Source organism: Raphanus sativus, chromosome 1, assembly GCF_000801105.2.
Source record: "Raphanus sativus cultivar WK10039 chromosome 1, ASM80110v3, whole genome shotgun sequence".
NCBI lineage: Eukaryota > Viridiplantae > Streptophyta > Magnoliopsida > Brassicales > Brassicaceae > Raphanus > Raphanus sativus.
The window spans coordinates 19,800,145-19,813,348 of record NC_079511.1 but is presented as its reverse complement, the minus strand read 5'-3'; the positions used below and the strand labels follow the sequence as shown (position 1 = coordinate 19,813,348).

The 13,204-nt window shown below is 33.9% G+C and overlaps 2 long non-coding RNA genes across 13 annotated transcripts; one reads left to right on the top strand and one right to left on the bottom strand.

Moving 5' to 3' along the window:
* Positions 1-3,195: 3,195 nt before the first annotated feature.
* Positions 3,196-5,358, bottom strand: LOC108841749 (uncharacterized). 11 transcript variants are annotated; one of them, XR_008934833.1, is made up of 4 exons: positions 4,277-5,343; positions 4,114-4,188; positions 3,909-4,009; positions 3,196-3,842 (listed from the first exon to the last, which is right to left on the bottom strand). It is a non-coding gene; the product is annotated as an uncharacterized LOC108841749 (long non-coding RNA). The 11 variants fall into 11 exon arrangements; XR_001948185.2 differs by having other exon boundaries at positions 3,909-3,999; positions 4,277-5,340; XR_008934838.1 differs by having other exon boundaries at positions 3,196-4,009; positions 4,114-4,185; positions 4,277-5,350.
* Positions 5,359-8,320: 2,962 nt separating this feature from the next.
* On the top strand, positions 8,321-9,921 carry LOC108816234 (uncharacterized). 2 transcript variants are annotated; one of them, XR_001943817.2, is made up of 5 exons: positions 8,323-8,597; positions 8,698-8,874; positions 9,158-9,248; positions 9,338-9,523; positions 9,648-9,921. It is a non-coding gene; the product is annotated as an uncharacterized LOC108816234 (long non-coding RNA). The 2 variants fall into 2 exon arrangements; XR_001943813.2 differs by having other exon boundaries at positions 8,321-8,597; positions 8,698-9,248.
* Positions 9,922-13,204: the final 3,283 nt, after the last annotated feature.

Below are 13,204 nucleotides of genomic sequence, written 5' to 3'. Positions count from 1 at the left end.
TCTTGAATGCCAAACCTCCTCTGATGCAGAGACTTGTCTGTTCGAGAAGAGAACCTCAATCTCATTGCTCTTCAACTGATACAACCCTTTACTTCGAGGCCCTTTGGCTATCACTCGCTGATTCGGTATATCAATCACATAGACATGGTTAACATCAAAATAAACCCCACACGGATAATCATCATACAGCTTGGACACAGATAGCAGATATTTCTTAATATCTGGACAAACGAGAACTTCATTTAAAGTAATAGTACCTGCATGAGTTGTGATAGCCGCAAAACCAACATGACTGATAGGAAGGAAGGCGCCATCACCAACCATTATTGTGTCTTGACCCTCATATGGATGAGCTGTCTGAAGGTTTTGAGCGGATGCAGTGACATGAGCAGATGCACCGGAGTCAGGATACCAGTCTCGTGAAGGCTCCTCACCATGGCGCTCTAAGTTATAAGCTGCATGTTGATAGTTGTTATCAAACCTGTTGTAACACTTCAACGCTGTGTGACCTGAATGTCCACAGATCTGATAGACAGGACGCCCTTGAGCAGAGTTAGGTGGTGCTTGATGTTGAACAAAGCCACGACCACGAGAAGTGTATCCACCTCTGCCTCTATAAGGCGACCTTCCACGTCCTCTGTAATGAGGGTTGTAACTTGGAGCAGACGTCTTGGCCTCTGGATTGACATCAGTGCGCTGAGTGTTGTACGCCATGTGAGGTGAGACAGTAGCGTTGTCTTCATACGACTTCAGCTTGGACTCAAAGCCTTGAACTTCAGACACCACATCATTGAACGTTGGCTGAGAAAACTTCGACAAAGAGATCTGTATGACGGTGGTAATAGGATCGTACTCACGCCCTAACCCGTTTAGAAAGCCAAATATCTTCATCGATTCTTCAACAGGCTTACCAATGGAACTTAGTGAGTCACACAGAGTCTTGAACTCACGGCTGTAGACTGCAAGCGTCTTGCCTTTGCTCGACAGAAGCTGGAGGTTTCTGCGAAGCGTAAACTCACAAGACAGAGAGCTTTTGTTGAAATTTTCAGCCAGAGACAACCAAATATCACGAGCTGTGTTCAAGTTATGAACATGACCCAACACCTCTTCAGAGAGCGTTCCAAACAGCCAAGACTTCACGAGCTGATCCGTACAGAACCAAAACTCGAACAGAGGGTTAGCTTCTTGAGTAGCAACTTCATTGTTCACAACGGTACGAGTGGGCTCCGGTGGCGTGACACCACCGTTAACAAAACCGATAAGCTTCTGACTTGAGAGGAGGGACTCGAACTACGTCTTCCATAGGAGATAGTCTGAGTCGTTGAGCTTGAGGGTAACGGAACTTACAACGTGGATTTTACTAGGGAAAGGATAAGGATTGACAAGATCGGCCATAGCTACCCGTTAAGGTTTCTACAGCTCTGATACCATGTGAAGGAGACAAGAACATAGTATCTTTGCTCTGAATAATACTTTTCTCATTGATTCAAAAGACTCGATTACATCATCTATTTAACATGACAAAGAGAACAATCTAGACTAAAGATAAGGACAGCTAAGGCTGCCAGCTAGAAAGGTATCAGTCCTCCTCTCCAACAGCTAAGAGCGCATCAAATTGGTTGCAAAGCTTCACCGTACTCTTTTGTCTCTGCATTTCTTGTGACCGTTGCTGATTCTGTTTTTGGCTTTGTTTTGCAGGCCTTGCAGCATCTTGGAGTTGGGTCTGAAGCATCGGACGGTTAAAGCTTTTATTATATTCAAATATGTCATATTAATAATTTAAGGAAGATTTATATTAGATCGATTGTTTCCATATGTCAAATTAATATATTAATTAAACTAGTGGTATGTCCGCGCTACGCGCGGGATGGTTGTTGATTGTGTAACACAGTGAGTGATATGTGTTTGAAGTTGTTGTTTGTCTTGATATTGCTATATTAGATTTTGAGTTTTGGCTCAAAAATGTAGTGAAAATTTTGTTTTGTATAGTATTACTTATCTAATGCTTTGGACAAAGTGAATTGTTTATGGAGACATTTCTGTTATTAACATTTGTAATCTTTTGTAAGTTTGTTGTATAATTTAGAATGTGGATGATGTATTTGCTATTGGTGTCATGAGGCCAATTGATAAATTGCAGTGATTTCTATTGATATAGCTCAGTGATTTATATATATATATATATATATATTGCTCTATGTTTGTTTTTTTGGTTTTAGTTTTGATTTTTTATTTCTAAATTTTAGGTTTGTATGAAAAATTCATTAAAGTATCTGAAAAAATGAACGATAATAAAGATCTAAAATTTGTTTATATGATTTGGTATTAGTGTATTTTGGTTATTAGCAATCTATTACAATTTCATATTTTACTTTGGCTTATTTAGAATTTAAAGTTTAATTTTATTATTCACATTATACATTTAAATACTAATGTATTTTAAGTCTTTATATTTTAATATGTCATAATTCCTAACTTGTTACTAAAGTTTTTTAAATGGACTAAATTATTTTTGATATTTTGTATGTATAATGGAAAAATTAGAGAAAACAGACATTGGATTTTTCGATGTATTTTATAAAAACATAAAATTCTCATGTATTTTTCGATAGCTAATATATTATTATACAATAGAATTAATTTATTTATTATTTTGTGATTCATATGCAGTCAACCCAATAACCCGATCACCTATGAAATTATTCAGTTCAGTTTCCAGATTAAGTTTTAAAACACTGGATGCATGTGACCATATTTTATGTGTGTTTAGTTTACTAAGTTAAGACTTAAGAACAAAGAAACATTAACATAGTTTAATTTTTAAAAAGATAGATTTGCAGACGTAGTCCCAAAAAGTCCATAAACATAAACCAGTGAGATAAACGAAGTTTTGGGAGGTAAACGTAGTATGGTAATTGGAATATGCTGTAATCTTTAAGCCATGCCCATGCATCTAGTTTTAAATGTTAAGATGTAAATGTGAGTTTGAACAGGCCGTAACATAGTAGTGAAAAATATTTACCTTTTGTTAGCTTAAGAAAATTCACAAAGATTTTTCAAATTGGACACTTATGTCGAGTTCTTCTCGGTGGACCATTTAGGTGTTATAATAAAAAAAAATACAAAAAGAGACTTTAGTTAAGTTAGCTTTCGAGCACGATAAGACCGTAGATTTGTTTAGAGATTTTTTGCAAATTTATTCACTCAATGTTTTCTAATTCAGAACAACTCTTCTCTACAGTAATGTATCACCAATTTACAATAGAATGTGCTGAAGAAATGATAAAGTGACGGTAACCAAAAACTTATAGTGGTAAATCTGAGGGTTGATATAAAAATAGTGATAAACCTAAGTAAATCATATTATGAATGTACTGAAGAGGACATGGAGACAAAAGAACCATGAATGTCAACAGCCACTTTACTGATAACTTTTTCGAGTTCTTCTTGGTGAGCATCCACAGCTAAAACATGTGATGTGATGTGCCATGCCAAAATCAGCCTTTGGACTTTTTGGACTTTTCAATGTGGAAACTGCAAGATCCCAAGTTTCTGTCAAACTATAAACAATGATGAGCGACTTTGGATCAGCGCGTAGGCTACACAATCATTGATCACACATGCCTTCATTGTGGTCAATGGGTCAATAACGCTTGTGACCAACAAACCTTAAAACAGTAGGGTCTGAACTGAGAAAGCAAACCTATAGAGCGGCTGCTAGAATCTCCCATGTAGTCTTCTTAGATTAGCTTACGAACTGCTGTCATGTTGGCTTCACCAGCCTAACATTTCGTGAAGCTCTGTAATGGTCAGTGGTTACATATTGCATCGGGAAATAAAGCCTAACAAAAAAGAGTGAGTCAATAATGCATGTGTATTAAACCTAGAGTAAGAAGTCAGAGTCTCACACTTTCATTTAAATTCAGTCTTCAGGAGCTATAGCTTTTCCAGTCTCGTGGAGCAGCTTTAGTGCTTTACCATCAGATCTATTTTAACAAACTTGAATTCGCTTCATGATGTCAGGTTATATTTTAGGTTTAGTTGATGGTGAAAACAAATTAAAAAAAGCAAAGAGCACGAAATCAAATCAGTAGTAAATGATGAACTATATACCTCCTCTCTGTTTACGGCGTATGTGTTTTTCCCTGTTCTAGAAAGCACATTCTTTCTCCAGATGGTTGATGACTTCTGAAAGTCAGGAAGTGATCAATTAAATTGACACATGTCAAATCACACACGTTTTCTAAGGTGCAAAAGAAGAGAAAGAACACATTACAATATATCTGGGAAGTTTGGTAGAACATCTGTGATCTCTTTAGTTTTGAGGTGGCGGGCGGGAGCTCATACAGTCTTTAACTCTTCCTAACTGCTGTTGAGTCTCAATCGGATCCAGTGCCAGTGGTGTCGTCTTGAACGCTGTTGAGTCCGGATTCAGTAATATTCCATACCTATTCATCAACAGGATCATCGTCTTCCACATGAATTTTAGGTGGACTGAACAATTTTCAGAAACTCTCACAGTCTTTAGTCTAAGTGATCGGCTTTAACTAAGGATCTACCGAGTCATACATTTTAGAGGATACCACTCATTGTCTGTCCTGGAAAATTGTTAACGATTAATAAGACTTCTTTGTCTTGCGAAACAAAAAAAAAATCAGATATGCTCATCTTCATCAATCATGTGATATGTCATGGTCAAGACTCTGTTCGTGAAGTAAGGGCTCTGATCAAAGATAAACTCAAGCTTGAACCCTTTTGGTTCTTTAATTCTGTTCCTTTTTGATATCCCTAAAATACTTAAGAGGCACCTTCATCTCGCTCAGATATATAGACATTCCGATCTTCCCAAGACCTCCTTTGACAGACCTCCACCGTGTTAAGAGCAGCGTCCTGCTTTCAAGTTGGTTGGCGAGAAGATCATACGAAGCCGACATATTTTAGGGTGATGAGTAAGAGTGTTTAAGCTATCAGAAATCTGAGAGGTGTAGGGACAGAAGACATATTTGAAGGTGGATATTGCATCGGTTAAATACGCCGTTTGGGAGACTGAATAAATAAGAAAGAGTGGGATGGTCTTAATTGATTGAATTAAAGGAGAAGTTTCAGAGAGGAAGAAGACTTTAGGCAATGGCGGACAGAAAAAGAAAAACGAAGCGTCGAAGACGAAGAGGAAGACGCAACTGAATACACCTTAACCTAATGGGTCACACCATTAAAAGTAGGAAGAGCCCAAAATAATTCATAAACCCATTGAAACCTTTTACTGTACGACCAAATTCACTAATTCAGAAAGTAAAGGAGTACGTCTATGACTGCCACGTGTCACTAATTGGGCATAGGAGAGAGTGAAGGAGACGTGGCTTATTGTGGAGAGTTTCATGTCAACTATAGATTGATTTCGCCGGATGCTTTTCTATTTATGTATATATCAATTATGTTAAGATTTTCCAAGACATAATGAGAGATTCTTGATTTCGATAGATTCTTGATTTTAATAGATTCTTACGGTTTGTTATAGATATTAATTATGGTTTAGGTTAGTGGCAGGGACTTGTAATATTATAGGTAAAATCTATTATATTAAAAGAAAAGTTATGACTTTGATTCATGTGTGATATTTTAAAAAATGGACCCTCATTAGAATTAGTTATCATACATTTGTTCATAATAATATGGCTCAATAATATATCATACATAATATAACAACCAACTCCTATAAAATCTGATTAGTTAACAAAACACATATTTGATTTCTATGTAAATATTTTTAAAAGATTTTAACCAGATCTTAATTTTCAAAAATTTTATTTTCATAAATATAAAATATTTATGCTAAAATATAATATGATGACATAAAGACTTAACATTCGCAAACTATATGCATGTATAAAATTTTGCATATCGTAGAATTTTATATATAATAATAATATATTTTTTAAATGAATAAACGTAGAAAAAATTACTAAAAGGAAATACGACTTTGAAGGTTGACGGGTCAGAATTCAATATAAATTTGATAAAAATTAATTTTCAAATATTTTTTTCATGCATATATTAATTTGTTTAGTAACTAAACCAAGATACAGTAATATAAATATATATAATAAAAAGCGACAAATACATGTGATGGTTTTAAAATATTGATTAATTATACCATATAAGCTATAAAATTATTATATTTGAATAGGCATATAAAATTTTAATTATATGGTTAACATTAAAATTTTATACCACTAATGGACTAAAATAAATATATATGTTTATAAAACAGAAAAAGAACATCCGCGCGGTTGCGCGGGTCGAAATCTAGTAAGGGTTAATTCTTAAGTGTACTGCGCAGTATTTGTTTCATTTTAAAATTCTACAACTATTTGATAATTAAAAGATTATGTGTTTTATATGAGATAAGTTAATATATTTACAATTTATTGATTGTTTACATTTTAAAATATTCATAAATTTTAGACATGCTATAGAAAATTGTATATTTATACTCACAGTAATTAAAAATATGGATATACCTCTGATTTTGTTGAAGATATGTGAGAAATAATATTATAGTTTGTATAAAAATAAAAAAGGTAATTTGGTAACCAGTCAAAAAGTTTTTAGGGTTTATAATTTGTGTTTGTGTATAAATCAAACATTTTTCTAAACATATATGAAAAAAAAATTGGTAACCATCAGATCACGTTTTTTGATATGAATTAATAATCTAAATATTTTATATAGTAGATGGAACAACATTCTTTTATATTTGTAAAAATAATATAGTCAAACTGTTATCATTGAAAGTTTTTTTTTTGTCGCTGGATTGTATTATTAAAGAGTTCTAAACAATGAGAACCAACAAAACAACATAGAAAAGGGATACACTAATAGGAATCCAAAATAAACTAACACATCTATCTTGCGTATGGATGACTAAACATTTTTCATATAAAAGCTTCATATTTGCTTCTAGAATAGATGAAACTCAAAGGAGATAATCTTCATATTAATCCAAAGTACCACGCGTTAGAGTGAGTTGAAAACGATTGTTATTCTCTTTTTATTACTCCAGTAGGAGCCACCGAGATAAGACAACTCTTTATTTTGTTCTATTAGCAGAGTCAAAGAGATTACCGTTCCATAGAACTTCATGCTGTCTTTCGAAGTAACCATAGTTTACAGCAAGAACTTCATCATCATCGAATGAAGAACCATCAATGATTGAAGCCGGTAAGACCTGTCGTCACCATCCGCAGTAGATCTGTCAATTATCTTTTCTAAACAGTTCAACTCAATCGAAAGTTTTGTTTTTCCAAACCAATTGGAAGAAGCATACAAAGAACAAAAAACCTTGCCAGATTCAAAATAAATTGGCGATAAAACAGCGACTGAAAAAAAACAGATCAAAGAAAAAGAAGCAAAACGAATTATCGGCTTGAAACTATGAAAAAACTCTTTTTCTCTCTCTTGACGGCTAGGGTTTTCTTGTTTTTTCGACTTTCAAGATTAAAATGTCTGGATTGAAATTTTATAATGTATTACACGAATCTTTCATGCTGAATTAAAAAATAGTTTGAAATGTTGAAGTTGGGCATAGAGATAGTACGAATTGTTTTAAACTTTTGATGCATTCGATTGGTTCGATGAGTTTTTAATGGGTAAATTAATTAAAATATCCTAAAATAAGTAATGGCATGGTATTGTAAATAATTCCAAAAGAAAAGGTAGAATCCTATTAGGGATTCTGCTTTAATAACATAGATGCTTGCATGTGTGGTTTAAACACCTAGTTATGAGTAAATATTGTTAATATCTATTTATTAATTACATGTTCTAAATATCATGATAATTCTATATTAAGATATATATTTAAAATAGTATATAGGTTAATTTTTATTAATTATTTTTAATATCATGACATATATATATATATACATATTTAAAAAGAAATAAATAATAATATTTGTTAAACTAATGATTTATTCTAAAATAATGGAGAAGATACATTGTTTGGGAACTATTTTTTTGCTGAGAAGTTTTAAGTTTGTGTATAGCTTTTGATTTGAGATATGTAAACGAAAGAAACTTGAATGATATAAATATCTATTGACTCGGTATACTAATAGAGTCGGTATAATTAATATTGTCCTTAATCTATCTATCTATATATATAAAGTAGATTTCTTTGGCTGCTCATGCTGCCACATCACTATTTGGAGTTGGGTGTTTTCTGCCACGTGTATCATTTACCATCAATCGTTTTTCTTTGATGTTTTCACATGGGCTTGGACGAGTGGATTTAATGTGTGTTTAATATAATTTTCTGGGCTGAGAAGTAAAAGAATTTTGGTCCGTATAGCCCCTTATCTCTTCTTATGTGGAGCCGCCATTCTTCTCTTGGGTTCATCCTCTCCTGCGTAAATTGATTAGGTCTAGCATCAATGGAAGTTATGAGACTATCAGAGAGGAGTCTCAATCTATCTCCCCACAGGCGTTACAAGCTGCATTTATTCAAAGCCATTAACGAGTTCTTAACTCTTCAGTGATCAATCACATTCAAAGATTCTAGCCCCTTTTTCAAGGGGTGTATCTCTACCTATAAAAAGGTAAGACCTCATCCCTTGAGAATCATCCTCACAATTCTACAATAGAAATTTATTTCTCAGTATAGTGGCTTAATCCTCTACTCTACTTGCTGATTTGAAGGTCCGCGTCCGTTGTTCTTCCACCGTGGAGATCCGTCTGATCAGATTCTGGCCATCCTTCTCTTGCTCGCAACCCATCTCTGTTTCGTCCTTTTTCCCTTACCCGACGGCTATTGATCGGATGAGCTCCGAGCAATCGCTTCTCCGCGTGATTCTCCAAATGGGTGATCCCGATCTGGTAACTTAGCTTAATTTGTAAAAGGGATTTTTGAAATTTTGCTGCTTTGTATGTGTTAACATATGCAATCACTCTTTACAATGCATTTGCCTTTGAAGCTATGCTTAAAAGAAATGTTAGATCTTTGTATTTGTGAGAGAATAGCTAAGTTGCTGATAATGTTCTTACCTTTAGAACTTTACTGATTGACTCTTTACAGTGCATTTTCATTTGAAGCTTATTGAAAAGTTATTCACTTTATGAAACTTCAATCATGTTTCTGTTATTACATACTGTTGCCAAGCCATTTCTCTCAGTTCCAAGTTATTGAAGCTCGAAATCTGAAGAAAGGAGGCAAGCTTATTGGAGTTGACACGGTGTTGCTGGACGAGAAGGTACTAAAAAACTTATCGTCTATTTCTACTTGCTTATTTACGATAACCTACTTTGGCTTTCATAATAGCAACACTGTTCTTGCTTGCAGTTAACCTTGATACAAGGTTCCATTGCCCCACACCAGCTTAACAGTTTCAAGAATCTGCTGAGGGAAGGAGTGTATGAGCTCAGTGTTTTTGATGTTGATAGAAGTAACAACTACTTCAAACGGTCTGTGTTCGATTCACCGAGCATACTACTTCAAACTTGAAAGTTGCAACATATAATGACTAAGGTTGTATACCAAGCCATAGATTCTTTATTGACTTCGACTTGGGAAAGGAGACACACTAATGCAACTGAATAGGTTCAACTATTTTCATTCTCGTCTGATGTTTTGTTAACACTGATCTTGTCAGGTCAATGCAGTGAAGTTCACTGACTCATCAGCTGTAGTTGTGTCAGCTGGCTTCGATCATTCGCAACGTGTATGGGACTGCAGATTTCAGGCGTTTCTTCCTTTCTTTCCAATTCAATTATTTTGTAACTAGATCTTAACCAACTTTGGTTTTATTCATGTGTGTGTGTTTTCTCTTTCAGATTACTAATAGTTTTTGGATAGTATGTTGTTTAACAAAGACTGAGATTATAGCCACTAATACTTTAGCATCTATGATATTCTATATTTTTATTTTTGAATATGATCATTTTGAGTTTGCAATATTTATTTTCAAAATTGTGTATATGATTAAAAAAACTGGATAGTTACATATACTAAACCAATTCATTAGTTTTTAAAATAGTTAAATTTACTATTAATTTATAATAGTTTTATATTACTAATTACAAAATATATTAAAGAATTAATTTATAAAAAAAATCAAAAAAATTTGTAAGACTTTGTTAGATATATCCTATAAATCTAATATAGCTTCTCCTAATAATGTATGAAAATAAATCCTATAAATCTAAGAAAATTTCGCTATAGCAAAAATTCTAAAAATATAGGAAAATAAATTTTATAAATCAAATAATATAGGAAAATAAACCCTAATCTTAGCTTTAGCATTTTCATTCTCTACAAAGTCTCATTCCTAAATTTTAAAAATTACAATACAATTGGATAAATACTATAAACATAGACAGTAAATTTATAAAATTAAAAATAATTTGGAAACATTCAATAAAATAAATTAAAATATATAAATTACCAATTTGAATTTTTATTCAAATCCCGGCGCGTAGCGCCGGCCAACCACTAGTGTTACATATATGGTTTTCATAATCAGTGTGTCGAAATGAGTTACAACTCATGAGTTAGCTCAGCTCAGCTCATTTTTTCATGAGTATGATCACTATATTTTAGGCTCATTTAATAAATGAGTTTAATGATCGAGCTTAAAAAAGATCACGAGTTATATGAACGATCGTTAATGAACATGAGCTGACTCATGAGCTCGTTCATTTCTTATGGAAAAAGATAATTTTTATATTTATCATATTTATCTTTAAAACTAAAATGTAAAATATACATAAGTAATATAGGAGTAAAACTTTTAAAAGTTATCTATACTTTTCCGAAGAAAGAAAAAAGAGACTATCCTGTTTAGAAATTATCAAAATCTTCTATATAAACCCACGTTAACCATATCATCTCTCTCACAAATTTCATTGATCTCAAATTTGACATACGTCTCCTCTCACTTTGCTTATCGTAACTCAGAACTCACGGTAAGTTATTTATGATTAATAGTTTTATTAAATTTTGAATAATACTATAGAAGTAATTTTATCGATGTTTAATTTAATATAGTTATAATTATTTTGTGTTAGATCACGAGTTAGCTCATTTAACTCATGATCTAGATGATCCGAGTACGAGTTTACATATTGAAGCTCATATAATAAATGAGCTGATCTGAGCTAACTCATGAAAGAGCCGAGCTTACTATGAGCTGAGCTGAGCTGAGCGAGCTAGCTCATTTTGACACCCCCTACTTTCTAGAACACTAGGGGTTTGCCGGCGTTACGCGCCGGTTTTCAAATATTATTTCATTACTTTGATATAAAATTTATGTAGTCTTAAAAATTTAGAAAAAAATAAACTTTTATCGTTGTATATAATTTTTACACATAATATCAACAATGAGATATGATTGTAGACATACCTAAAGTCTTAAAGTATTGTTAGTTAGATAAAATGCCTTTGTTTATTTATCATGTATTTTTCATTATTATTTGAAATCCGATGAAAATTTTAGTTGTCATTTTCAGGTTATTAACCAATTTTTTATTTAAATCCAGTGACCATTTTCTCTCTCCCTTGTCTTTCTCTATCTAGAATTTTGTACATTACATTAGTAACTATATTGCTTTATTGGTTCATAATTTGTTGCGACATTAATAGATGTTCGAAGCCTATAACAAATCATAACACATTGCGTAATCTATTAGAGTAAACCAGTTTAGTTGCAATTGATTTTATTTGTTCTCCGGTTTATTTGTTTGTTACGATAACCGGGTATCATGAGTACTATATATGTAAACACATTTCTTCTTTAACACTCAATAAGAAAAGTATGAGTTTGTTACATCGTATTCTTCTTTTCCTCTGTTGAACACTAAGATGGTATCCGAGCATTGAGGCTCAAATCCTCAATCGATCCGTTTATTTTCTTTCTTTCATTGACCTAGATTCATCGGTGACTCTCCCGATTGAATCCTCTTTCTCGTCTCGTCGATTTTGTGGCTATTCCACCACATATCTTCTTATCTTCGATTCGAGCTCCAAAAATGGTGATAAATCGCCGATCTACTCGTCGTCTTGGAAGATCAACCACCGCTTCAGCTCGACGATCTTCCATTCCTGAAGATTCGTCTCCGGTGAACTCTGATACTGACGAGCTATCTCTGAACAGTATCCACTCACCGTATCATCTCACGAGTGGCGATAACCCAGGTCTTTCGATAATTTCTGAAGTACTTGATTGCACAAATTATGATAACTGGAGTATTGCGATGAATATTGCCTTGGATGCGAAAAACAAGCTAGCGTTGATCGATGGATCTGTAGCTAGACCTCTGGAATCTCATATTCATTTCAGGATTTGGTCTTGTTGCAACTCTATGGTTAAATCCGGGCTTCTCAACTCGGTTTCCAAGCAAATCTAAAAAAGCATTCTCCGCTTCAATGATGCTTCAGAGATCTGGAAGGACTTGCAGACTCGCTTTCACATCACGAATCTCCCTCGTTCTTATCAGCTCTCTCAGCAGATCTGGTCCCTTCAACAAGGATCCATGGATCTTGCTACGTATTATACTACTTTAAAAACTCTGTGGGATGAATTGGATGGTGCTAACTGTGTAAATACCTGTCATAATTGTGATTGTTGCAAAGCCATGAATATTAAAGCAGATCATGCTAAAGTAATCAAGTTCTTGGCTGGCTTAAATGAATCTTATGCAGTTATACGCAGTTAAATCATCATGAAGAAGAACGTTCCTGAGCTCTCTGAGATCTATAATTTCCTTGACCAAGATCACAATCAGAGGAACATCATTCCAGTTCACACTGCCACAGCGTTTCAGGTCTCTGCTCCCTCTGCTCCTTCTGCTCATAAACAAGGCAGACCGGTTTGTTCTCACTGTGGCTACAATGGCCATACGGTGGACACTTGCTAAAAAATTCACGGTTACCCGGTGGATTTCAAACATAAAGGGAAGCAGCAGTCTGATAAAACTCAGTACAAGAAGCCGACTGCTAAACCAGTTGTTGCTCAAGTTGCTTTAGATGATCACTCATCTGCTACTAGATTTGGCACTCTCACTAAAGACCAGATAGAAGGCGTCATTGCTTACTTTAACTCTCAGCTTTTGCCACCTCCAGCTCAAGTGAACTGTGTATCTACATCTGGTGGTACTATCACAGCATTACCTGGTATGCATTTCTCATCTTCAACTCTCGGTTTCATTGGAA